The sequence below is a fragment of the Mauremys mutica genome, unplaced genomic scaffold (genome assembly GCF_020497125.1).
Source record: "Mauremys mutica isolate MM-2020 ecotype Southern unplaced genomic scaffold, ASM2049712v1 Super-Scaffold_100469, whole genome shotgun sequence".
Lineage (NCBI taxonomy): Eukaryota > Metazoa > Chordata > Testudines > Geoemydidae > Mauremys > Mauremys mutica.
This window is the reverse complement of record NW_025423347.1, coordinates 1-24,187: the sequence shown is the minus strand read 5'-3', so window position 1 is coordinate 24,187 and position 24,187 is coordinate 1. Positions and strand designations below refer to the sequence as shown.

The 24,187-nt window shown below is 54.6% G+C and overlaps 3 non-coding genes across 3 annotated transcripts; 1 reads left to right on the top strand and 2 right to left on the bottom strand.

The window, feature by feature from the left end:
* Nucleotides 1-9,214: 9,214 nt before the first annotated feature.
* Nucleotides 9,215-9,288, bottom strand: TRNAT-AGU. The gene has a single exon. It is a non-coding gene; the product is annotated as a tRNA-Thr (tRNA).
* Nucleotides 9,289-16,246: 6,958 nt separating this feature from the next.
* On the bottom strand, nucleotides 16,247-16,319 carry TRNAK-UUU. The gene has a single exon. It is a non-coding gene; the product is annotated as a tRNA-Lys (tRNA).
* A 5,372-nt stretch (nucleotides 16,320-21,691) lies between these two features.
* On the top strand, nucleotides 21,692-21,765 carry TRNAI-AAU. The gene has a single exon. It is a non-coding gene; the product is annotated as a tRNA-Ile (tRNA).
* Nucleotides 21,766-24,187: the final 2,422 nt, after the last annotated feature.

The window sequence follows — 24,187 nt, the reverse complement described above, 5'->3', positions numbered from 1 at the left end:
ACCCCCTAAGTTTATTTACCAGCTTAGGTTAACAGTAAGGTGCCACCACCAAGTGTATTCCAAATCTTAGGGGAGAGCCACTTGGAACTCTGCCTTTCCCCAAATATCTCCCAAGTCCCTAACCCGTCCTTTCCTGGACAGCCTTGAGACTAATCCCCCCCCCCCAAGTCCCTACACCCCTTTTCCTGGGTAGGCTTGAGCGTATACCCTCACCAATTAGTCCTGGCAAACCTGGTGGCTGAACTTGGTGACTTTGTCCTCACCCATAACTATTTCACAGTTGGGGACAATGTATACCTTCATGTCAGCAGCACTGCTATGGGTACTCGCATGGCCCCACAGTATGCCAACATTTTTATGGGTGACTTTTAGAACAACGCTTCCTCAGCTCTTGTCCCGTAATGCCCCATCTCTATTTGCTCTGCACTGATGACATCTTCATCATCTGGACCCATGGAAGAGAAGCCCTTGAGGAATTCCACCAGGATTTCAACAATTTCCATCCTACCATCAACCTCAGCCTGGACCAATCCACACAAGAGCAGTATCAACAGGAAAGGGAGGAGGGAAGCTGAGAGACTCTATGCGCTGCAGCTTGCTGTGAATGGAGAGCTGGCTGCTAGAAGGGGGTGGCAGCGTGAATGGGGAACAAGTGTGCCCAAGGAGTAGAAAGCTTTGGCTCAGATAGCACCTTCAGAAGACTTCCCCAGACTGATTTAGGGATGCCGGTGTGACCTCTCTTGGCAGCCCCCAAAGAAGGAACTGGGTGGACTAAATGGACAGTGCCCCTCTCTATCTGAAGCCTAGCAAGGGAGGTACGTGAATCCCACCAGAAGTTAAAATGGTAAGTAAGGGAGGGGAGGCTCTACTAGAGGGCCTGGGCAGCTTCAGATACAGTACAGGAGGATTTCCACTTCTGAGCCATGAAAATAGAAATTGACTTTTCCTTTCCAGATTTATCTAATATTCAGAAAGAGAATCTAGCACCTGCCTTCCAGATTTGAACACCCTCACAATTCAGGAGTGCTCAAGCTCAATTTGGGCAACTGTTATTTCATTTCTCCCAAATCAAATATGCTGATCCACTGTCATTTGCTGTAGAAAAAGTAGGATACAATTGAGCAACAAATGCTGGGGTCTTCCCAGTGCTAACTAGGGCTGGAATTGCTATTTTCAACAGCCATTACCATTTTTTTTGTTTTGTTTGTTTAAAAGGAAGATAGTGATATTGCACTGGCAAATTCCCCATAGAAACAAAGAATGGAACAAAAGAATAATAAAGGCACCTCAACTTTTCCTCATTTAGGTAGGACAGTCTTATAAGATGGATCCAAACATCTTCCAAACACACAAGCTGAAAATTGTTCCACTTTACTGCAGTTCTGTAACCATGCGGGAACCAGTCCTGTCTGTGTTTTGTGCACATCCAAAATCCCTGCTGAATACAGAAGTGCCCTGCTTTTGTGACCATCTCACCTGATATGTTCAGCCCTTGTGAGCGAAGCAGGTTCACATTTAGTAATTGGATGGGAAGTCTCTCAGAAAGCGTTAGGTGCTGTAGGAGGTGTTGCTTATTCACTAGGTAACGTGAGACCTTCCTGTTACACTAGTAAACCAGTGCCGCACAGAATGCATTTTGCTCCTGGAGTCTAGAATGGGGTCTTTGCTTCTATACACAGCCCATTAAAGACAATGAAAAGACTCCCACTCACTTCAACAGGCTTTGGCCAGAACTGGTTATACACAGGGTAACTCCACTGTCTGCACAGGGTCCTGGTCCCACGGCGGAGGGGGGCTTGTGAGCTTGTTGCAGAGCTGCTGCTCAGGGATGGGAACCTCCTGGCATCCCAGCCTCCAAAATCATTCAGGCTGCACTTTCTGCACGACTAGGTGCTGGCTGAGGGGGGCGTGGGAATTGGTGGCCTCTGCTGCAGTGATGGGCATCTCAGGTACTTAAAGCCATGGCCTAGAGGAGGGAAGTGCCTAACTCCAGAGTCTGCAGCTGCCTAGGGCCAGGGCTGAGGATTTAGAGTCCCTAGTGCTGCCGTTGCAAGGTCCAAGCATGCTCAGCCCTGGCATTGCCACCCCTCCTGCGGCTGGTAGCTGCAGCTGGCTAAGGCTGGCCTCTGGGAACTGGCCCCATGGCTGTAGCCAGAGAAGCTACAAGTGGCTCTGTGACTACTGGGGCCATTAAGCTAGAGCAGCTAAAGACACTGGAGTTCACCTCAAGGAACAGAGGTCACCAGTAGGACAGGAATGTCAAGGGGAGCAGGGAAAGAGGGAGCAGGTCAGGCTTGCAGAGGGAGCTTCCAGCTGGGTGGGAGCATGTCCAAAGTAGAAAGGAAACATCCATGGGGAGAGGTGGTGGTGACCAGGTAGCAGACTAGTATGTAGACGGGAGCAGAGGGAGAGAGGCTGGTGACTTCAGATTTCCCAGGGCTAAGTCCTCACTTTGGGGAAATGGTGTTTGCAGGTGGCTGGCTCACATGGGAGGATGGCTGCTGAGGGAGGGATCTGTCAGAACTGATCAGGTATCTGCTGGCTGTGGAACTCTGAGCTGAGACTAGGACCACATGCCGTGACTGGTGACATAGGGGGTACTGGAGACATGGCTAGAGAGGGTCTAAATGAGGAAGGAGAAGTTTCCTTGGTCACTGTGTTTCCTGGGAAGTTTCCTTGGTCACTGTGAAAGTTCTACTCACTGTGGACACTGGTAAACCCATGTGGGTGTACAGCTCAATGAGAAAACCCGGGGGCTGAGGGAGCTGTGTATGGCAATGCATATAGTCATGTAGGGGTGTGTGATCAAAATGAAAAATGTCTCTGAGGTTCAGTACTGGCTATACTATGGCACCAATGGCACTGCCCCACCAGGTCCACACTCGGAGCCCACAGTGACTACATAGGGGCCCATAAATATGTTTAGCGCCAGGGCTCACAAAAGGTTAATCCAGCCCTGACTGCCCGAGCACTATTTCAGCCCCACACTTTTGGGTGGACCTGCCACAGTGGGAGCTGCAGAGCACTCCCCCCACCAGCACACAAACACATACACACCACGCCCCTCCTGGTGTTGGGAGGGGAACAGGAGAAAGGACAAAAGAAGCAAGAGAAGAAGAGAAAGGAGGAAGGGAGGGATGGATGGAGGAAAAGGTGAAACGAAAAGGACAAACCCTAATGTCCCCAGTGATTCTAGGGGACAAAATTCCAGGTGCAGAATAAAATTCAGCCTCCTTAAGCTCATGTTTTCCATGCCTAGAATTCAACTGTCACCTGATGGATCAGACTGAACAGGTTTCAAACCTTGAGGAGGCTCTTACCTTCTAAACAGGGACATCTGTTTTCCAGTAAAATCAGGAAAAGGGAAGGAGAAAACTTGAAAGAGGCTCCTCCTGGCGCTCACGTACGTGAACCCGAATACTCTCTCAGTCCTCAAAGAGAGACCTGGAGAAGGAGACTTGCTGAGGCAAACCCACAGGGGTCTCTGAGGTTTCCCTGACCCCTCGCCCCTGTCCTGCCTGGCTGATGTCAGCATCTCTCTGTGAGGTCACCACCTCCCCACCACCTTTGACCAATAGTCTGAGGTCCTTCAAAAGGCCTTTGTGATGTCACTGCCACACCCCTCCCTTGCTGTGCTAATGTCCTGCCCCTGGCCAGGCACTTTGGAGGTTTGAGCTACTCCCTGTGGATCACCCCAATCAAGGAGCGTTCGTTCTAGGAAGCAAGCCGGCTAGACAGTAAAACATCAGATGCTGCTCCCAATGCTACACTCAGTTTTTCAGAAATGAGTCGACTTTATTGCCAGGAGAGACCATTAGAGCATCTAATCTGACCCCCTGCATATCACAGGCCTCCTGTATGACACAATAGCTACTTTTGGGACAAACACATTCCAGAAAGGCATCTAGTCTTCATTAAATGACCTCAAGAGATGGAGAATCCACCACTTTCCTTGGTAGCTTGTTCCTGTGGTGAATCATCCTCGCTGTTGAATATTTGTGCCTTAGTTGTAATATGAATTTGTCTCTTTTCACGTTCCAGCCATTGGGTCTTGTTCTGCCTTTCTCTGCTCGATTAAAGAGCCCTTTCATACCCAATATTTTCTCTCCATTAAGGCACTTCAGCACTTCAATGAAGTCACCTTTCAATCTTCTTTTGATAAGCTAAACAGGTTGAGCTCTTTCAATAGCTCACTAGAAGGCATTTTTCTCCAGCCCTCATAACATTTGGTGGCTCTTTGCTGCCCCAGCTCCAATTTCACAACATCTTTTTCAAATGAGGACACCAAAACTGGAGGCAGTATTCCAGTATCAATCTCACTGATGCCGTGTCACCTCCTGTGATATTATTGACATAATCTGTAACTATAGCTCACTGTTGCAACCACTCATATATTTGCAGCCAATATTGTAGAAAGATTGTCGTGTAAGGGGTCTATGGAGAGGTTCTGATTGGCTGATTATCTCTAGATGTGCATCTTTTTTTGTAGTTGATGTTATGAATATTGGCTCTATGCTGCCCATATTTCAAACTTGTGCAATGCTTCCGGGGAACACCCCAGCCAGACAAGTTGGTGTCAGTTCTGCCTAGCCTGCTTGATGGCTCATTAAGGACCATGAGTTATACAACTGACCCACTGAGAGAAGGCAGATACTCCTTGTGACTCAGCAAGGTGTGCAGGAACCTGCCTATGGACAGAACTTTAAGGTTTTTTTTCTATGCCATGTGCTGGATAGAGTGTCCTTGCGACAAAGAAAGCAAAGACCACATGGCAAGAGACTATAAAAGGCTTATGCCTCGTCTCCATCTTGTCTTCAATCCTGCTTCATTCCTCTGGAGGGACTTTGCTACAAACTGAAGCTCTCTACAAAGGACTGAATGACCCATCCCAGCTGTGGCTGTACTCCAGAGACTTAATTTGAACCTGCAGTTTATTCCATCACTGCTTCAAGCCTGAACCAAGAACTTTGCCATTACTGTATGTGAAGGGTTCAAATCCATGTGCATTTTATATAACAACCTGGGACTGGAGGCCTAGCAAATCGTGATCAGCTAAGAGAAAGCTGGGATAAACAGACAGCCTTGCCTAGTAAGATAGGCCTGGTCAGCAAATTGCCAGGTGTTGGAGCTAAGAACTAAAGAATTGTGTCTTATTCAGAGTTGCAGATTGAACAAAGAATCCCTGTTCCTATTGTGTTAGTCTCCTCTGTAGGGAGACATTTTTCCCACAGATCCAACCTCGAGTTTATGAGAAGTTGTCACATGTCAGTATAAGATATGGCATCCTTCCACCTCCCTTCCCAGGGACCAATGCCTGCCTTAAGACACACAGAAAACAATCTTTATTGCCATATACTTTCATTGTTTCTTTGCTTTAACCCCTAGGAATGTACCTGTTGGACAATCAAAGGAGTTGCTCCATTCCTATGGACCCCAAATCAGAATTCAACATATATATTTTATACTACTAACATTTTATCAAAGTATTCTTTAAATGTTAACTTGCTAACTTAAGATCATGGGTGGAGACATTATGTAACCTGTTAACCATTGGCTACTGTGCTATCTTGTCTTGCTGCAAAACCTAAGCTGGGGTGAGGAACTGCCTACCCCGTCACTTTCCCCCGCCGATAGAAAACCTATATATTCTATTGTAATCAATTGACTGACAGTGCCTCTGAGCCTAATAAGCCAGGTGACACTCCACCAGTGCTGTGTGCAATAAACTCCTCTGCTTGACCTCTACACGGTGTGTGATTTACGTCCTTCAGAGAACAAAGAACGAGGTGGAGGCCAGGTGACCAGGTTGCCAGGGAAACAGAACAAAGGGACAAACAGAAGAGGGACAAAAGGGCCTGGCTGAGTTGGGCTGTTGGAAGCAAGGAGTCTACTGGTTTGGGGACTCAAGGGGAGAGCCCAGGCTCTGAGTTCTGGGTCTCATGAAGATGGACGTTGCTGAATTTTCCTGCTTCCTGTGCTAACACAGAACTTTCCCAGGCTGGATTCCAGACCACTAATAAACCTTCTGTTTTACAGCGCTGGCTGAGAGTCACTGGTGATTGTGGAAGTTGGGGGTGCAGGACTCCTTGTGTGTGTGTGGAGGGGGTGTGTAGGGCTTTCCCAGGTGTCCTGCTAAGGTGACTCACTACAGGAAGCTCCTGGCATGGAACAGGGGGGCTGAAAGGTCCAAGGTCAGTCCCAGGAGGTGCTGAAGGCCAGGAGGTTTCCCCCAGTGACAGCGTCCCCTGGGCGGTGTCACACTGATGAGGGCTCTGCCTGGGTTTGGTTCAGAGCTGTTCCAGAGCACTGAGCCTGTGTCAGCCCCCCAGCATGTGACCTGCAGGCGCCACTCTGGCAAAGCTCCCTGTCCCGGGGCTTTGGCATCACTAGCCCCTGCTTAGTGACTAGGGGTCATTTTAGGGGAGTGATTCCCAAAATGTGGGGCATGCCTCCTAGGGGGGCACAGAGGAATGTTCATGGGGGCACCTCAGGGCCCGAGCCAGCCCCCATGGAGGGCAGGGAGGGAGCACCACTCAGCCCCACTCTGTCCCAGCTCTTCGCCCACCCCACCCTCAGCCTGAGCCTGAGCCCCCGGCCCAGCCGCGACCCCCTTACCTGTGTCTGCACCCCTCTCCCCAGCAAGCCACAGCCCCACTCCCAGCCCTGGTTCTCGACCGCAGCTTCCGGGGGACCTTAGCCATGGCTAAGAGGGCACAGTGTGAAAAGTTTGGGGACCACTGGTTTAGGGTGACATCCTCAATTGCTTCTATGCAGTCCAATAAAAGCTATTCGTCACCAACCCACCCCCCCATCAGGACAGACTAGGTATGTTCTGCTGCCCTTCACTCATGCAGGAAGGATAACAACATTTCATTCCACTCAATCCTAAAGTGATTTGTAACCCGCCACCAGCCAAAACTGGTCATTTTGGGAAAGTGGCCCCATCATGCTGCATATCTAGGCAGACTAGATGTGTCTATGCAAACACGGTCTGTTGCTGAAGTCTTTCCCAGCTCCTCACTAGATGTGAGGGGGGAGCTCATTCAGCCCCTGCCTCCGCTTAGTATGTAAAAACTCCATGGTGTCCCTATCTCTGCTGGCCTTAGATTTCTCCTCCTGTCCCTTTTCTAGCAGCTCACATGAGGTAACTGAGTGGTTAAGAAGATGGGCTGCTAATCCATTATGCTCTGCACGCATGGGTTCAAATTGCATCCTCATATGCTACGTTTAGTTTTCACCTCTCCTTTATAGACAACCATCTCCCCCTTTGGTACAATGACAGATCAACCAATGTTGCTTCTTGCAAACAAAAACCTTCTCAGAAACTCAGACCTCCCTTGCTTTAAATTAAATGTCTAAATCTCAGATTTCTAAAAAAAATTTCTCTAGTGCTGTATTTCTTAGTTTTTATCTCAAAAGGTAACATCCTAATCCTCTCCCCCAAACACCCTGGGACCTGCCCAAATTATTAAAATACCCTCAACCCGAGCAAGGCCAGAGCAGTGAACCAGAGCTAGTGTCTAGGCCAAGCTGTTCTGAAGGAGGCAACTCAAACATTTTCTCCCTGCTTCCCTTGGCAAGGTCTGACTGAGAAAACAAAATTCCCCAAACTGAAAATTTTCTGCTGAAACACCCATACTAGTCTGTTTGGGGACTTTGATTTGAATGTATTATTATTATTCTCTTCTCATTTATCTCAGTTCAGTGTTTGTCCTCCAGATGTGTTTACAGGTATTGAGTTGTGGGGGAGAGAGGCTAATTCATAATGTCTCTACCCCCCTTTCATAGTTTCTTCCAACTTGCTAGGAAGCTCCTTTGCTATGATGTGACTCAAGCAGTGTCCATTGTCTCTGTGCTATCTCGGAGAAGCCTGCATTGTACACCGTTCCTGGGATAGTCCTCGGGAGTGTGGATCCCTTCAATGGGCCAGCAGCGAGTCTGGCGCCTCCCTTGTCACACCTGAAAGGCTGGTGGGGGGCATTTCCCAACCTCATAACATATCTCAGGGCTAGTCTACACTTACCGGGACGGTCGACGCGGCGAGTTCGACTGCTCGGAGTTCGAACTATCGCGTCTGATCTAGACGCGATAGTTCGAACCCCGGAAGCGCTAGTTCGAACTCCGGTACTCCACCGCGGCAGGAGGAGTTGCCGGAGTCGACCTTGGAGCCACGGAGTTCGCTTCCGCGGCGTCTGGACGGTAAGTAAGTCGAACTAGGGTAGTTCGAATTCAGCTACGTTATTCACGTAGCTGAATTCGCGTACCCTAGTTCGACCCCCGAGCTTAGTGTAGACCAGGCCTTAGTAACACACACAGAGCAAAACTTCATAACTTCCCAACCAATACGAGCACACACAATCCAACACGATATTAATGTGCAACAGATCAAGACTTTTGAAATGATACCTCACCAGGCAGACTTTGTACAAACCATGTCATCATTATATGAGAGTGGTGAATATGGGGCTTGCAGGGTGCTGCTTTGAGCACAGCGTGCTACACCTGGGCTGACATTGCAATGGAGATGTACCCTTAGAGTCCATCTCTCCTGGGATAAAGATGGCAGCATGGCTGGCCTGGGTCATCTGACTTGGGCTCATGGAGCTAAAGCTGTGGGGCTAAAAACTGTGGTGCAGATATCTGTGTTCACGCTGAAGCCTGGGTCCAGAAACCCTCCCCTCGCATGGGGCCTCAGAGGTTGAGCTCAAGCCCATTTGTCTGCATTGTAATTTTATAGTCTTGCAGCCCAAGCCCCATAAGCCTGAGTCAGCTGACCTGGGCTTTGAGACAGGTGCCCTGGGTGTTTTAATCACAGTGTAGACATAACATTAGGCTACGTCTCCAGTACAATGAAACACCCAGGGCTGGCCCATGTCATATTAATCAGGATCTTGCAGCTTGGTCTGGATAAAGTTGCAGTGTCCGTGTCTGGGCTCAGGCTCAGTACCCAGCTCTAGGAGCCCACAAGGTTGGGAGGGAGTTTAGCAAGGGGAAATGGTAAAACCGCAGTGAAGTATTACCTTGGACTCATGGCATTTCTCCATTGGTCTGTCTGCTCTTAACTCCCAAGCTTTCTGTAATTCTGTTATCAGTGCCTGTGAGTGTAATTTAAACCATAGGAATAGCCACTCTGGGATAGACCATTGGTCCACCTAGCTCTGAATCTTGTCTTCTGACAGTAGCCAATGCCAGGTGCCCCAAAAGCCACTTCCTAAGACACCACTGGGAGTTGAACCCAGGGTCTCCTGTTTACTAAACAGTGGCTTTAACCAGCTAAGCCATGGTGCTTGCTGTTATTAAAAGCATCCTGTCTGCCTACACCTGACTGTCTGCCAAACCCCACAGGGGCCTGACAAGCTTTGCTCGTGTTTGGATTCTGTAAAGCAGAGGAGCAGGTGAAGTTTTGCTCCCAAAGTGTGTGTGTGATTCTTTGGACAGGTCTATGCTCCAAAATTAGGTCAGTGTAACTACATTACTAGGGGTGTAAAAAATTTACACTCCCCCAAGAAATGCAGTTCTATCAACCCAGCCCCGGTGCAGACAGCACTGTGTCAACAGGAGGGCTGATCCCATCAACAGAGCTCCGGGAGGGGTTTGGTTAGTGAAGACCCAGAGAACAGGTGGCCCATGACTCTTACATTTGGGGAGGCAGGGCATGAGCACTGGAAGCTCCCTAAGAGCTAGTCCGCCTCTTGCTCACTCCTCTCCTCCCCTGAGGCCTCCTTGCCTGCTGCTCGTGCCTCTACCCCTCTGCCCCAAGGTCTGCCCACCACCCACACCTCTCTGCCCCACCCCGAGACCTGCCCTGCCCACCACCCACACCTCTCTGCCCCTCCCCTGAGACCTGCCCTGCCCACCACCCACACCTCTCTGCCCCTCCCCTGAGACCTGCTCTGCCCACCACCCACACCTCTCTGCCCCTCCCCTGAGACCTGCCCTGCCCACCACCCACACCTCTCTGCCCCTCCCCGAGACCTGTCCTGCCCACCACCCACACCTCTCTGCCCCTCCCCGAGACCTGCTCAGCCCACCACCCACACCTCTCTGCCCCTCCCCTGAGACCCGCCCTGCCCACCACCCACACCTCTCTGCCCCCTCCCCTGAGACCTACCCTGCCCACCACCCACGCCTCTCTGTCCCTCACCTGAGACCTGCCCTGCCCACCACCCGCACCTCTCTGCCCCTCCCCTGAGACCTGCTCAGCCCACCACCCACACCTCTCTGCCCCTCCCCTGAGACCCGCCCTGCCCACCACCCACACCTCTCTGCCCCTCCCCTGAGACCCGCCCTGCCCACCACCCACACCTCTCTGCCCCTCCCCTGAGACCTGCTCTGCCCACCACCTGCACCTCTCTGCCCCTCCCCTGAGACCTGCCCTGCCCACCACCCTCACCTCTCTGCCCCTCCCCTGAGCCCCTCCCTGCCCACCACCCACACCTCTCTGCCCCTCCCCTGAGACCTGCCCTGCTCACCACTCCCACCTCTCTGCCCCTCCCCTGAGACCTGCCCTGCCCACCACCCACACCTCTCTGCCCCTCCCCTGAGACCTGCTCTGCCCACCACCCACACCTCTCTGCCCCTCCCCTGAGACCTGCTCTGCCCACCACCCCCACCTCTCTGCCCCTCCCCTGAGACCTGCCCTGCCCACCACCCACACCTCTCTGCCCCTCCCCTGAGACCTGCTCTGCCCACCACCCACACCTCTCTGCCCCTCCCCTGAGACCTGCCCTGCTCACCACCCACACCTCTCTGCCCCTCCCCTGAGACCTGCGCTGCCCACCACCCACACCTCTCTGCCCCTCCCCTGAGACCTGCCCTGCCCACCACCCACACCTCTCTGCCCCTCCCCCAAGACCTGCCCTGCCCACCACCCACACCTCTCTGCCCCTCCCCGAGACCCGCTCAGCCCACCACCCCCACCTGTCTGCCCCCTCCCCTGAGACCCGCTCTGCCCACCACCCACACCTCTCTGCCCCTCCCCCGAGACCTGCCCTGCCCACCACCCACACCTCTCTGCCCCTCCCCGAGACCTGCTCAGCCCACCACCCACACCTCTCTGCCCCCTCCCCTGAGACCCGCCCTGCCCACCACCCACACCTCTCTGCCCCTGCCCTGAGACCTGCTCTGCCCACCACCCACACCTCTCTGCCCCCTCCCCTGAGACCTGCCCTGCCCACCACCCACACCTCTCTGCCCCTCCCCTGAGACCTGCCCTGCCCACCACCCACACCTCTCTGCCCCTCCCCTGAGACCTGCCCTGCCCACCACCCACACCTCTCTGCCCCTCCCCTGAGACCTGCTCTGCCCACCACCCACACCTCTCTGCCCCTCCCCGGAGACCTGCCCTGCCCACCACCCACACCTCTCTGCCCCACCCCGGAGACCTGCCCTGCCCACCACCCACACCTCTCTGCCCCTCCCCTGAGACCTGCCCTGCCCACCACCCACACCTCTCTGCCCCTCCCCTGAGACCTGCCCTGCCCATCGCCCACACCTCTCTGCCCCTCCCCTGAGACCTGCTCTGCCCAACGCCCTCACCTCTCTGCCCCTCCCCTGAGTCCTGCTCTGCCCACCTCCCACACCTCTCTGCCCCTCCCCTGAGACCTGCTCTGCCCACCACCCACACCTCTCTGCCCCTCCCCTGAGACCTGCCCTGCCCACCACCCACACCTCTCTTCCCCTCCCCTGAGACCTGCTCTGCCCACCACTCACACCTCTCTGCCCCTCCCCTGAGACCTGCTCTGCCCACCACCCACACCTCTCTGTCCCTCCCCTGAGACCTGCCCTGCCCACCACCCACACCTCTCTGCCCCTCCCCTGAGACCCTCCCTGCCCACCGCCCCCACCTCTCTGCCCCTCCCCAGAGACCTGCTCTGCCCACCACCCACACCTCTCTGCCCCTCCCCTGAGACCTGCCCTGCCCACCACCCACACCTCTCTGCCCCTCCCCTGAGACCTGCCCTGCCCACCACCCACACCTCTCTGCCCCTCCCCTGAGACCTGCCCTGCCCACCACCCACACCTCTCTGCCCCTCCCCTGAAACCTGCACTGCCCACCACCCACACCTCTCTGCCCCTCCCCTGAGACCTTCTCTGCCCACCACCCACACCTCTCTGCCCCTCCCCTGAGACCTGCCCTGCCCACCACCCACACCTCTCTGCCCCCTCCCCGAGACCCACCCTGCCTACCACCCACACCTTTCTGCACCCTCCCCTGAGAACCGCCCTGCTCACCACCCACACCTCTCTGCCCCTCCCCTGAAACCTGCCCTACCCACCACTCGCACCTCTCTGCCCCTCGCCTGAGACCTGCCCTGCCCACCACCCACCTCTCTGCCGCTCCCCTGAGACCTGCTCTGCCCACCACCCACACCTCTCTGCCCCCTCCCCTGAGACCTGCCCTGCCCCCCACCCACACCTCTTTGTCCCCTCCCGTGACACCCATCCTGCCTGCCACCCACACGTCTCTGTCCCCTCCCCTGCCCAGCCCAGCCCAGCCCACCGCTTGCACCTCTCTTCTTCCTCCCTGAGACCCGCTGTGCCCAACTCTTTCTTCATGCTGCGTTGTTATTCCATGAAACATCAGGGATGGAATAAAAAGCTGAGTTTACTCCAGGGTGAGGAAAGAAAGGAGCCACCAACCCCCTGGCAAAGCTCAGTGCCTCAGAGAAAACCTGCCCCCTGATATTGCAATCACTGATGTGCTGGGGATATGGCGGGAAAGGGACTGTCTGAATGAAGGCAGGATTAATCAAGGCAGGAAAGGGACAACAATCCTCAGCAACGTCATTAACCACAAACATATTCTCATCATACTCCAGCCAGAAGGGAAATGGGCAGGAATTCTTGCTGTTCAGCCATGGACACAAGCATAGCAGTGTGTGGGGTGTAGAAGCTGGTCTGGTTAAACAATTGGAAATGATCACTCAGTGAGATCAGAACTAGAGTGTAGTGAGAAAACTGCATAAAGCAAGTAGTTGTGGCTGAGCGATTAAGGTGATAGATTAGAAATCCATTGGTGGCTCCTTGCTCGGGGTTGAGTCCTGCCAACTATGGAGGAACTTGCCATTCTTTAAATTTAACAATTTAGTTTCAGTGGCTGAGCATCCTTGGTGTCAACAGGAGCTAGGTCTTGTCTCACTCTCAGGTTGTGTCTACACAACAGAGTTATGCGGCTTTACTTAAAGCATTTTAATTAAACTGCTGTTGCGTATCCACACTATGCGGCTTGTGTCACCAGAGCACATCCACGCTAGCAACTCTTGGATCGCCACAGAGAGCAGTGCACTGTGGGTAGCTATCCCACTGTGCAACTGGCTGCAGGGTGCTTTGGGAAGGGTTTGCAATGTCTCATAGGCTGGTACAGCATCACATCCTACTACATTGACAGCCGCTTTTCACCTGAAGTGTGTGTGATGGGGCAGAGACTGTGTGTGGGGAGAGGGAGTGTGTGTGTTAGAGAAGAGTGAGAGTGTCGGCGCTGTCTCTAAGTTCAGACAGCTGCTGGAAGCAACCAGTCCTGAGGCAGGGGGAGGGGGACAGCACCAATATCAGCCCCTGCTTCCCTCACTGGCTCAACACAGCACAGCAGTCTTTGTCAAACACACACATGCTGCTACCTGCCTGGCTCGGTGTCAGGGGTGCTGGCTCATGGGGGTTTAGAGGTCCATGGGCCGTAAGGCCCACCCCCCGCACTGTAAGGAAGCTTCCGCCCAGGGCCGGCTCCAGACCCCAGTGCGCCAAGCGCGCATGTGGGGCAGCATTTTAATGGGAGGGCGGCAGGCGGGTCCGGCGGACCTTCCGCAGTCATGCCTGTGGGAGATCCAACGGAGCCGCAGGACGACCGAACCTCCCGCAGGCATGACTGCGGCGGGTGCGCTGGTCCCGCGGCTCGTGTGGACCTCCCGCAGGCATAACTGTGGAAGCTCCACCGTAGGCGTGGGACCAGCGGCACATCTGCGGGAGGTCCCGCGGAGGCGCGGGACCGGCGCCCGGCGGCGTGAGCGGCGCAACGCGCCTCCCTGCTTGGGGCGGCAGAATTCGTAGAGCCGCCCCTGCTTCTGCCGCCTGCTCTGTGTTCGCAGTGCGGGAGAGAGCAATATCCACGGCGGTGATTTGCTCCTGGCTGCCGGAGCAGAGCAGCAGGCTCAGCTGTCAGAACTTCCCAGAGCGATGAAAGGGGAGGGGCCCATGGCTCTGTAGCAGGAATGCAGGGCAGGCGAGTTCATAGCAGGCATTGTGGGATACTGGAGGAGTCCAGTTATGGTGATATAATGAACAGCAGCATTTACACTGACAACTTGTCACTTTAAGTTTGCTGCACAAAGTTCTAGGCCTCTCGTCGAGGTGGTTTTATTTTGTCACCAAAACAGGGCAGTTTTGTCTCCAGACGTGGCATTGCAGTGTGTGCACCAGCCACAAGCTGCTGACCGAGGGAGCGTTGTGTGTTTTTCACACACCTGAGCAATATAATGATGCTGAAATAACTTTGTAGTGCAGACCTGGACAAAGATACACACACACACACACACACACACACACACACACACACACACACACACACACACACAGCTTGCAAGGAAAATGTCACCTGCTCCTCTGTTTTGAAGAATCCAAATGCAAGCAAAGCTTGTCAGGCCCCGGTGGGGATGGCAGGGAGTCAGGTTTGGGCAGACATGAGAGCTTAGACACAAGCAGGCACCATGGCTTAGCTGGCTAAAGCACCTGTTTTGTAAACAGGAGATCCTGGATTCAACTCCCAGTAGTGCCTTGTTGACTGGTTGTTGGGGCACCTGGTATTGGCTACTGTAAAAAGAAAAAATAAGAAGCTAGAGGGACCTGTGGTCTAGCCCAGGGTGGCTGGTTTTATGGTTTAAATAACACTCACAGGCACTGATAACAGAGTTACTGAAAGTTTGGGAGTTAGGAGGTGGTAGATGAGTGTTCTAAGCCCCTCGCAGATGACCCCCTCCCTCTGGGACGAGGCAGGTCTGGACTCTCACACCAAATGGCTCATTGTGGCTGCCAGAATCTGTGGGCAGCTCATTTAGTTTGCACCGAGGGTTGAGTCCTGCTTTGTGCACCGTGTATGACAATGAAAATCCTAAACCGCCCTTTGAAACAACGAAAGCAGCAGGACGTGTTATTGTCCCTGCCCCAAAGCAGACAGACCAATGGAGAAATGCCGTTGAGTCCAGGGGAATACTCCACTGCCAATTTACCTTTTTTGCTTGCTAAACTCCCTCCCAACCTTGTGGGGTCCAGAGCCCGATATTGAGCTTGAGCGGAGATGTCTACACTGCAAATTTACCACCCCACAGCCCTTGCCTGGGAGCCTGCACTGGCACGGGGCAGCCGTGGGTGTTTCATTGCAGTGTGGACATAGCCTAGCATTATGTCTACACTGCCATTAACACACCCAAGTCACTATTCTCAAACCCTGGGTCAGTTGATTCAGGCTTGTGGGGCTTGTGCTGCAGGGTTATAAAATTACAGTGTAGACACTTGGGCTTCAGCCCAGCCTCCAAGACCCCACGAGGGTGAGGGTCGCCGAGCCTGGGCTCCAGTCTGAGCCCCAGGAGCCCAAATCAGATCATCCAGGCCAGCCGGGCCACAGGGATTTTATCACAGTATAGATGCCCTCTCAGGGTATGTCTACACTGCAATGTAAGGGTCTGAAGCACCTGCTGCTGGAGGGAAGGAGGGAGCTGTGGGTTGGGATTGAAGAGCAGCGTGAGGAGGAGGGGCCTGTGGGTTGGGATTGAGGGGCACCGGGAATAGGAGGGGGCTGTGGGTTGGGATTGAGGGGCACCGGGAATAGGAGGGGGCTGTGGGTTGGGACAGAGGAGAAGGGTGAAGAGGAGCAGGCTCTGGTTGGGAGTGAGGAGCAGTGAGCACAGGAGGGACTGAGGGTTGGGACTGAGGGGCACTGGGAAAAGAGGGGACATGGGTTTAGGCTGAAGAGCATCCTCGTTTGGGGATCCAGCAGGACAGGGGAAGGCAGCAGGTGATTGTAATTCCTTAGGGATATTCTGTGTGTGTGTGTGTGTGTGCAGGGAAGGAACATGCTATATGCCCAGAGGCCTTTATTCCTCCAGGCTGCAAGGACAGAGGGGCTGTCAGGAAGTTGCCCCTTCAATCCCCCCCACACAAAGGCCCTTCTGAGGAAAGGCAAAATCCTAGAGAGAAAAAGTAACATGAAAGAGGACTCCAGAAACACAGTTTAAGACCTTCCTGAGTAGTTTATCACCTGACCAGGGACTTGAACCCTGGACCCTCAGATTAAAAGTCTGATGCTCTACCAACTGAGCTAGCCAGGCTCACAAAGCAAAAGAGCAAGCTGGTGCAGAGGAGAAACTAGTCAAGAAAACAAGAGCGGGAAACAATACGGGAAACCTTCTGCTCTCTCTGGCCTGGTCAGGGGGCTGTGCCGATCAGGTGTCCGCATTAAGTTCGGCATCAATATGGTGATCCCTGGGAAGCTTGGGGTCCCCAGGTTGCCTAAGGAGGGGTCAACCAGCCCAGGTCGGAAACGGAGCAGGTCAAATCTCCCCTGCTGATCAGTAGTGGGATCGCACCTGTGAATAGCCCCTGCAGCGTAGCCTGGGCAAGACAGTGAGACACGGTCTCTTTTTAGACACCTCCCCTCCCCCGCAGAGACTGTATGGGGGGATGGGAGCTCCCATTGTGGGGATCCTGAACTGGTGAGAGGGAGGCACCATGTACCAGGGATCCCGAAACACAGAACAGGGACACCCACACACCAGGTATCTTGCAGCAAGAGCTGCAGTCTTGATTTACAAACTGCAAGTGATGGGGAAATTACCACCTCCCTTGCGGAGCTTGTTCCACTAGATAATTAGCCTCACGGTTAAAAAATGGTCATTTCCAGGTGGGATTTTCTGACATCGACTGCAAGCCAATGGGGTCGTGTTCAATCTTTGTCTGGTGAATTAAAGAACCCTTTAAATCACATATTCCCCCCCTCTGGGAATTTGTAAAACGTATTTAAAACAGTGATTAAATCGCCTCTTAGCCTCCAGTCAATGAAATCAATTGAGCTTCTTCAGTCTCTCGCTGGAGACATTTTCCTTGTTTTTAAAGGCAAAAATCCTGATCTTTCCAACGGGAGCTGCTGCTTCAATGTTCAGTTTGGGGAGGGATTTGGCTGCACTCAGAGATCTGCCCGCGGGTTACAATCTGCGATCCGAAGGGTCGAACGCAAACAGCGTTTAGGTGGGACCGTCAGTGCCGCCCCCGTGTGGCCAAAGATTAGAACTGACCAGCAGAGTTTACAGCTGGAGCCTGGGACGCTCCTGAACAAACTGGGCCCAAAGCCTCTCGCGTGGGACCCTCGCTGTGCAGCAGGAGGCTGAGGGAAGCTGATTGTCAGGGCTCAGGGCAGCTCCCTGCCATGCTGAGCCGGTGTCTGTGCTAAGCTCGGCATCAATCAGGTGATTCTGGGCAGTTCGGGGTCCCCGGGCTCCCACAGGAGGGTGAAGCAGGTCACCCCTGGAGCAGGTTAAAGCTGCAGGGTGACAGTGGGGTTGCTGCCCCTGTGAACAGCTGCTGTAGCACCGCCTGGGCAGGACAGGGAGAGCCAGTTATACCCCCCCCAGCCTGTATCAGGGGATGGGAGCACTCACACCCTGGGGACCCACCCACCAGAGATCTGCTGGGGGGAGAGTGGCACCCACACACCCAGGATCTTGTAGGGGAGACAAGGGCATCCACACTCTGGGATCCTCTGCAGAGGGACGGACACCCACACATCCAGGATTCTGTATGGGGGGCAGAGGTACCCGGACACCTGTGCGGGGGAAGGGGGCACCGAAACAGCCGGGATCTTACCTGGCAGGACAGCGGCGCCTGCAGCTCGACATGAGACGGGGGCGGGGGGAGCAGGAGCATTTCCCAGTTCCAGGCTGTCCCCGTCTGGCCAAGGCACAGAGCTCACAAGCAGAGTTTAAAGTTTCAGCTGCCAGATCGCAAAACAAGCCGGGCTCCGTGGCTGGTGCCTGTGATCCCAGCGCCTGGGGAGGCTGAGGCCGGTGCATTGCTTGAGCTCAGGAGTTGGGGGCTGTGCCAATCGGGTGTCCACACTAAATTTGGCATCAATGTGGTGATCCTGGGGAAGCTTGGGGTCCCCAGGTTGCCTAAGGAGGGGTGAACCGGCCCAGGTCAGAAACGGAGCAGGTCAAATCTCCCGTGCTGATCAGTAGTGGGATCGCACCTGTGAATAGCCCCTGCAGCGCAGCCTGGGCAAGACAGTGAGACACAGTCTCTTTTTAGACACCCCCCTCCCCCGCAGAGCCTGGGTGGGGGGATGGGAGCACCCACACGCTGGGGATTCTGACTTGGGGGGAGGTACCCCCCCCTGCCACACAGATCTTGAAAAGGGGAACAGAGACACCCACACACCACAGAGCCTGGATGGGGGCAGGGGAACCACACACGGCAGCTAGTTCATGGGGTGCGGGACACACCCATATGCTCCATTGCACCATTCTTAATGAGAAGAACGGGGGCATCCGCACAACACGGATCCTTAATGGGCAGGGGGACACCCACACACTCCACTATTAACCAGGAGGGACAGGGGCACCAGACACCCTCAGTAGTGTGGAGAACACCCACATCCACCGGATCCCTCATGGGGGGTAAGACAGAGGGGATTGTCATAGGGCCCAGCACACCCACGCACCAGGGATTGTTAAGGGTTGAAGGGACAGGGACACCCACACACACTGAGATCACGTCCTTGGAGGAACGCAAAACCTCCACAGAAGGACCTGGTCTGTTCCATGATGGCAGCCCAGCCTGGGTGAGTCAAAGTCTCCTTTTATACAGGCACGCCCCAGAGATCCTGACTAGGGGGAGAGAGACACCCACCCACCAGAGATCCTTAATGGTCTAGGGTGCACCCACACACCAGGGATTCTTATGGATGGGAGGAATGGAGACAGCCAGACACACTGAGATCACTTCCTCCCAGGAACCTGGGCCAGACAGGGAGACACAGTCCCCCTTTACAGATCTGCGAGACAACCTTCCTCCCACTCCCTCCACACAATGTTCTTATTTGGAGGTGAAGCCAGGGAAACCACATGGAGGATTCTTATCTGGGGAACTGGGGGCACCCACTTACCACCAGAGATTCTTAAGGGCAGGAGGAACAGGGACTCCCACCTCTGCAGCATGGGGGTGGGTCGCCTGCTGGGATCATCTGGGCATATTTCACCTCGTCAGCTCCCTGCCATTGCCTTGGGGGCCCCTTGTCCGCTGCCTCTGGTACCCAGTTTAGCCTCCTTCCTGAGGGCTGAAATGCTTTGATCTATCTAAGGTCTGTGGGATCAATACGTGTCATGGTGTAATTCTGTGTTATTCGGGGGTCAGACTAGCTGAGCTAATGGCCCCTTCTGCCCTTAAACGCCATGAAAACATTTCCCTGGTTTCTCCTTGCGCCTGACAGACACCACGGTGAGGGGCCCAAGAGAAGATCCTGGACACAGCGCTCTGGCTCTTACTTTACTTGGTGACGTCAGCGCTTTCCTAGCAAAGCTGCTGCTAAAGCGCTGGATTTGGGGAACTGTTCGGCTCCGATTCAGAGATCTGCCTGCGGGGTGTGAACCTGCCACGAGGAGCGGGAAACGCAACCAGCAATGGGAAGCGTTGGCTGAGCTCCAGGCTGCCCCCGTGTGGCCAAAGCTTAGAACTGAGCAGCGGAGTTTAAAGCTGGCGCTGGGAGGGACCTGAACACGCGGGGCACGAAGGCTCCTGCGTGTAACGCTTGTTAGGTGGGCAGCTGAGTGTAGCTGATTGCTGGAGTTCAGGGCTGCACCCCGGGGTGCTGAGCAGGTGTCTGTGCTCAGGTTGGCCTCGCTATGATGGTTTCTGGGAAGTTTGGGGTCACCAGTCTCCCTCAAGAGAGGGGAGCCAGGCCAGAAAAGGAGGCTTTCAAAACTCTGGTACGAATTGCCAGTGGGACTGCCCCTGTGAAGAGCCGCTGCAGTCCCGCCAGGGAGAGCCGGTCTCTCTTTGTGCAGCCCCCCCCCCCAATTCCTCAGGACGAGGGTTGTGCTCAAAGATCTGTGCCCCGTGTTTTCACCTCCATGTGAAGCGCACAGTGCAAATAACCATCAGCGCTTCAGCTCAGTTCCAGGCTCCACTTCCACCGGCTCAGGCAAGATGGTGCAGAGGAGCCCCTGGGTGGCTGTGGGCCTGGGGAGGATGGCTTTTGATTTTTCGGCTTGACCGCTACGGGCAGCAAGGCCAAAAGTCAGATGGCCGGCTCTCCCGTCCACCAGGCTCATCAGGAGCCCTTAGTCGACAGGCTCGGAGAATGCGGGCATTGCCCCCCACTACCTCTCGCATGCAATGCGAGCGCTCTGCCGCTTGAGCTAATTACCCTCAGCTGGCCTGACTCTCAGGCACCGGGCAAAAAAAGGCAAGGGCTCTGTGGCCTTAAGCAGAACACAGCCTGAAATGGGGGGGAGGGGGGGCGCTACCCAGAGCTGGGGAAGGGGGTCCGAGTCCCAGCCACGCTCCTCGGCACAAACACCAACGCTCCCTCCCTGGAGTGTGTCTGGGCTGAGAGTTAGCCCCTGAAACAAGCACCAAGCTTCAGAAGACAACGCAGGGATAGATCACTTGACGATTGCCTGCTCTGGTCATTGCCTCTGAAGCGCCTGGCATCGGTTACTGTTGGAAGACGTGATAGTGGCCTAGATGGACCATCGGTCTCACCCAGGAGGGCCGTTCTTATCTTCACCACTTTCCTCTAACCCAAGCAAAGCCAGAAGCAGGCCCAGCTCAGCAACTCTAGCAGACTCCCTGGCCTCTGGCCCAGCATACAGCAAAACGACCCTGCCTCCGCCAGGATAGACAGCCACCGACTCCCTCTTCCAGACCAACGCAGCCCTTCCCCGCTTTGGCTGTCTCCAAGCTGTCTGCGTGCTCTGCTCTGCTCCACGGCTGCCATGCTGCCTGAGATCAGGAGGCTGCGAGGTCTCACGGTCTCAGCTGAGCTGGTATCGCATGCCACCCCGCCCATCTCCTCATTCTCTTCATGGACCCCTGGGATGTGAGTAATTCTGTATTTGAGTGGCTCTCCCTCCCGGCCAATGAGCTTGGCGTAGACTAGCAGGGAGGGAGGAGGAAAGGGATTGTGCTCCAGTGAGAGCTCAGAAAGAAAGGTGCAGGTCCCCCACTAGAGCCCAGCACAGCAGAGCAGAGCAGAGCAGAGCAGGCTGGAGAATGTGTGTATGGGTCTGACTACTTCTCCCATGCTCTTCCATTTGAGCTAACTTCCCCCAGCTGTCGCCAGCCTCCCAGTCAGCGCAAGGGGGAGAAGGGCCGGGGTGGAAGAGCTTTGTGCTCCGCAAGGGCTGGCCTTTTGGGAGGCCAAGCGGGGAGAGGGATGGAGGCCACTGGAGGAGCTGAGCCGGCTGACTGTCCATGGCTTCTAAAAGAAGGGCAAGAGAAGGTCCCCACGGCTGCCTTGCCGCTGGAGAATGCGGGCATTGATCCCGCTGCCTCTCGCATGCGAAGGGAGCGCTCTACCACTTGAGCTAATTCCCCTACCTTGGCAAGTGCTGTCTTGATCCATTCATTTGATAACGGAGGCCACATCGTTCCCCGCGCTAGCCGGTGACTCCTTCCAAAAGGGTCAGGCAAGAGAGGGCATACCGTAGGCTGGCTAGCTCAGCTGGTTACAGCGTGGTGCTAATAACGCCAAGGTCATGGGTTCAAGCCCCATGCTGGCCACTCGGGGTGCAGGAGGGAGAGGGTGGCTTCTGGTCTTTTGGCTGACTGCTAGGGGTGGCAGAGGCCAAAACCAGGTGGGCCGGGAGCGGGCAAGAGCCCTGCTGGGCGCGGGCACAGGCGCCGGGCAGGAGGAGGCTCCGGACACCTCCTTGGGCTCTCCTCCCTGGGCTCCTCGCTCCACCTGCTGCCTGAAAGGAACTTGGGCCCGGGGAGGAGACGGGTGAGCCCGGCCGGCTGCCTTCCAGGCTCATAGGAGGCCAGGCTTGAGCTGCCCGCCCGCGAAGCCAAAATCGCAGGCCTGCCGGCTCACCCCCATTTCCACAGAGGGTTGACCTGATGGCCCAAATTCTTGCCGGCCGCCAGCTCCACCCAAATGGACCCGACGCCGGATCATGCTCCCCAGCCCAAGCCACAGAGGAAGGCTTAATCCTCGGCACCCCAACCTAGGGGAGAGGCTTCACACTCCGCTGTGGGGTTACATCATCCCTATGCTGCCTTGGTGGAAAGTTACAGCAGCAGGACAACAAGAATAGAGGTGTTAGATAAAGTTGTTATGAGAAAGTTGAGAGCTAGCCCGTGGGAGACAGACGCCAGGTGGCCTAACTGGGATCAGATAAGTTGCATGGGAAATGGGAAACCAGTAAGCAAAGGGCCATGCATGTGAAAAGTGTGTGTATCAGACAAAGAACCAATCAGCAGCAATGTAATGTTGGTGTGTCTGACGTTTGCTAATATGGAGAAGCCTATATAATATGATGCATTGTAAATAATAAACGATTCAACTTGCAATCATATTGGTTGTTGTGCTTTATCCGGCCCGCATGCAACGCAACAAATGGTGACCCCGACGTGATTCATATCGAATGAAAGTGTCGGTGGCCTGACCCAGGCGGAGAAGCCCTGAGCCCAGAGGCGAACGGCCAGGAGCCTGAGCCCAGAGGCGGGGAGTGCTTATCCGACGTGACTCGTATCGAGTGATGATAGTGTCGGGAGCCTGAGCCCAGAGGCGAACGGCCAGGAGCCTTAGCCCAGAGGCGGGGAGTGCTTATCCGACGTGATTCGTATCGAATGATGATAGTGTCGGGAGCCTGAGCCCAGAGGCGAACGGCCAGGAGCCTGAGCCCAGAGGCAAGCAGAGGAGCTGCAGCAGGGAGTGCTGGAGAAGCCCCCGGGCGTCCGAAAAGAGAGACGCACCTGAGCCCTGAGGAGAGCGGCTATAAGCCGCGGAGGAGAGGGGCGGCTATAAGTCGCGGAGGAAAGCAGCGGCTATAAGCCGCGGAGGAGAAGGGCAGAGCAGCTAACGTGAGTACCGCTGTATCAGCTGAAGAAAAGATAACACAGAAGCTTTATTTGCACATTATGAATCGACAGGGGGAAAAGATTTCCCCTGCTGCACTGATTTACTTATTAAGAAGAGAGGGGGAGTTGGGGAGGCTCCTCCTGACCGGCCTTCGGGCACAGGACGAGGAGGTGCTCCGCTGGAAGCGAGCCCTGGACGGGAAGGCGTTGGAGTGCACGGCGCAGGCAGAGGCTCGTGCCGTGGCCCCGGAGGTCGCTCGGACCTACAAGCAAGTAAGTTGTTTTGGCAGGAGCCCGAAGAAGGCGTCGTACGCTGGCTGGTCTGAGCCGGGGACAGTGCCGGGAAAACCGTTATGCTTCTCCGGTATGAGCAGCAACAGCTGGGTGTTTCTGACACAGGATTTACAGTTTAAAAGAAGCCAAGCAGGGAAAGAAAAGGAACAGGATGATTTACCCGAAGAAAAGCTCATTCTTTTCTAGCCCCAGTCAAGGACACACATTGCTAACAGCTAAGACTTGGCGAACAGCCCAGACTAAAGAGAGCTTGACTGGGCCCAAAAAAGCTAATGAGAGCTGCAAAATCCTGCCAGGCACTAACGGACTGTGTTAGCTGTCTCCTTTCACAGGTATGGAAGAGCTGCCCAAAGATCCTAGCAGCCCTGCCATTTTTGCAACCAGGAGACTGATTGCCTGGACCCATGATTTTATTGCAAAAGACCCCTTCACATCAGGAGAATTTTCCTACTGATGATTGGCCTAATTATTTTTTAGTTCCATTGTGCTTTTAAACAGCAGGAAAAAAGGACAAGGTAACGTGCTGGCTAATCTCTCCCTTGTCCGCTGCAGCCCCCACGTCCTGATTATTTCCCCCTGTAGAAGCTGAACCACGACGGTGGTGGAAAAGAAGAAAAAACACTCACGTTGTTGATATTGCCAAAGTCCAGAAATTCCTGACTAAAAGGACATTGAGAACTGACCCTGGTGAAGAAACGAAGAATTGTATACTGGCAGGAAGAAATTTGGGACTCCTGCTGAGAAATGTGATGTTAATTGGATTTTGGGATTTATTCTACAGGCTGCGCCCTGTGTTCTCCCTAACTGGATTGTAAATGATATTACCCCC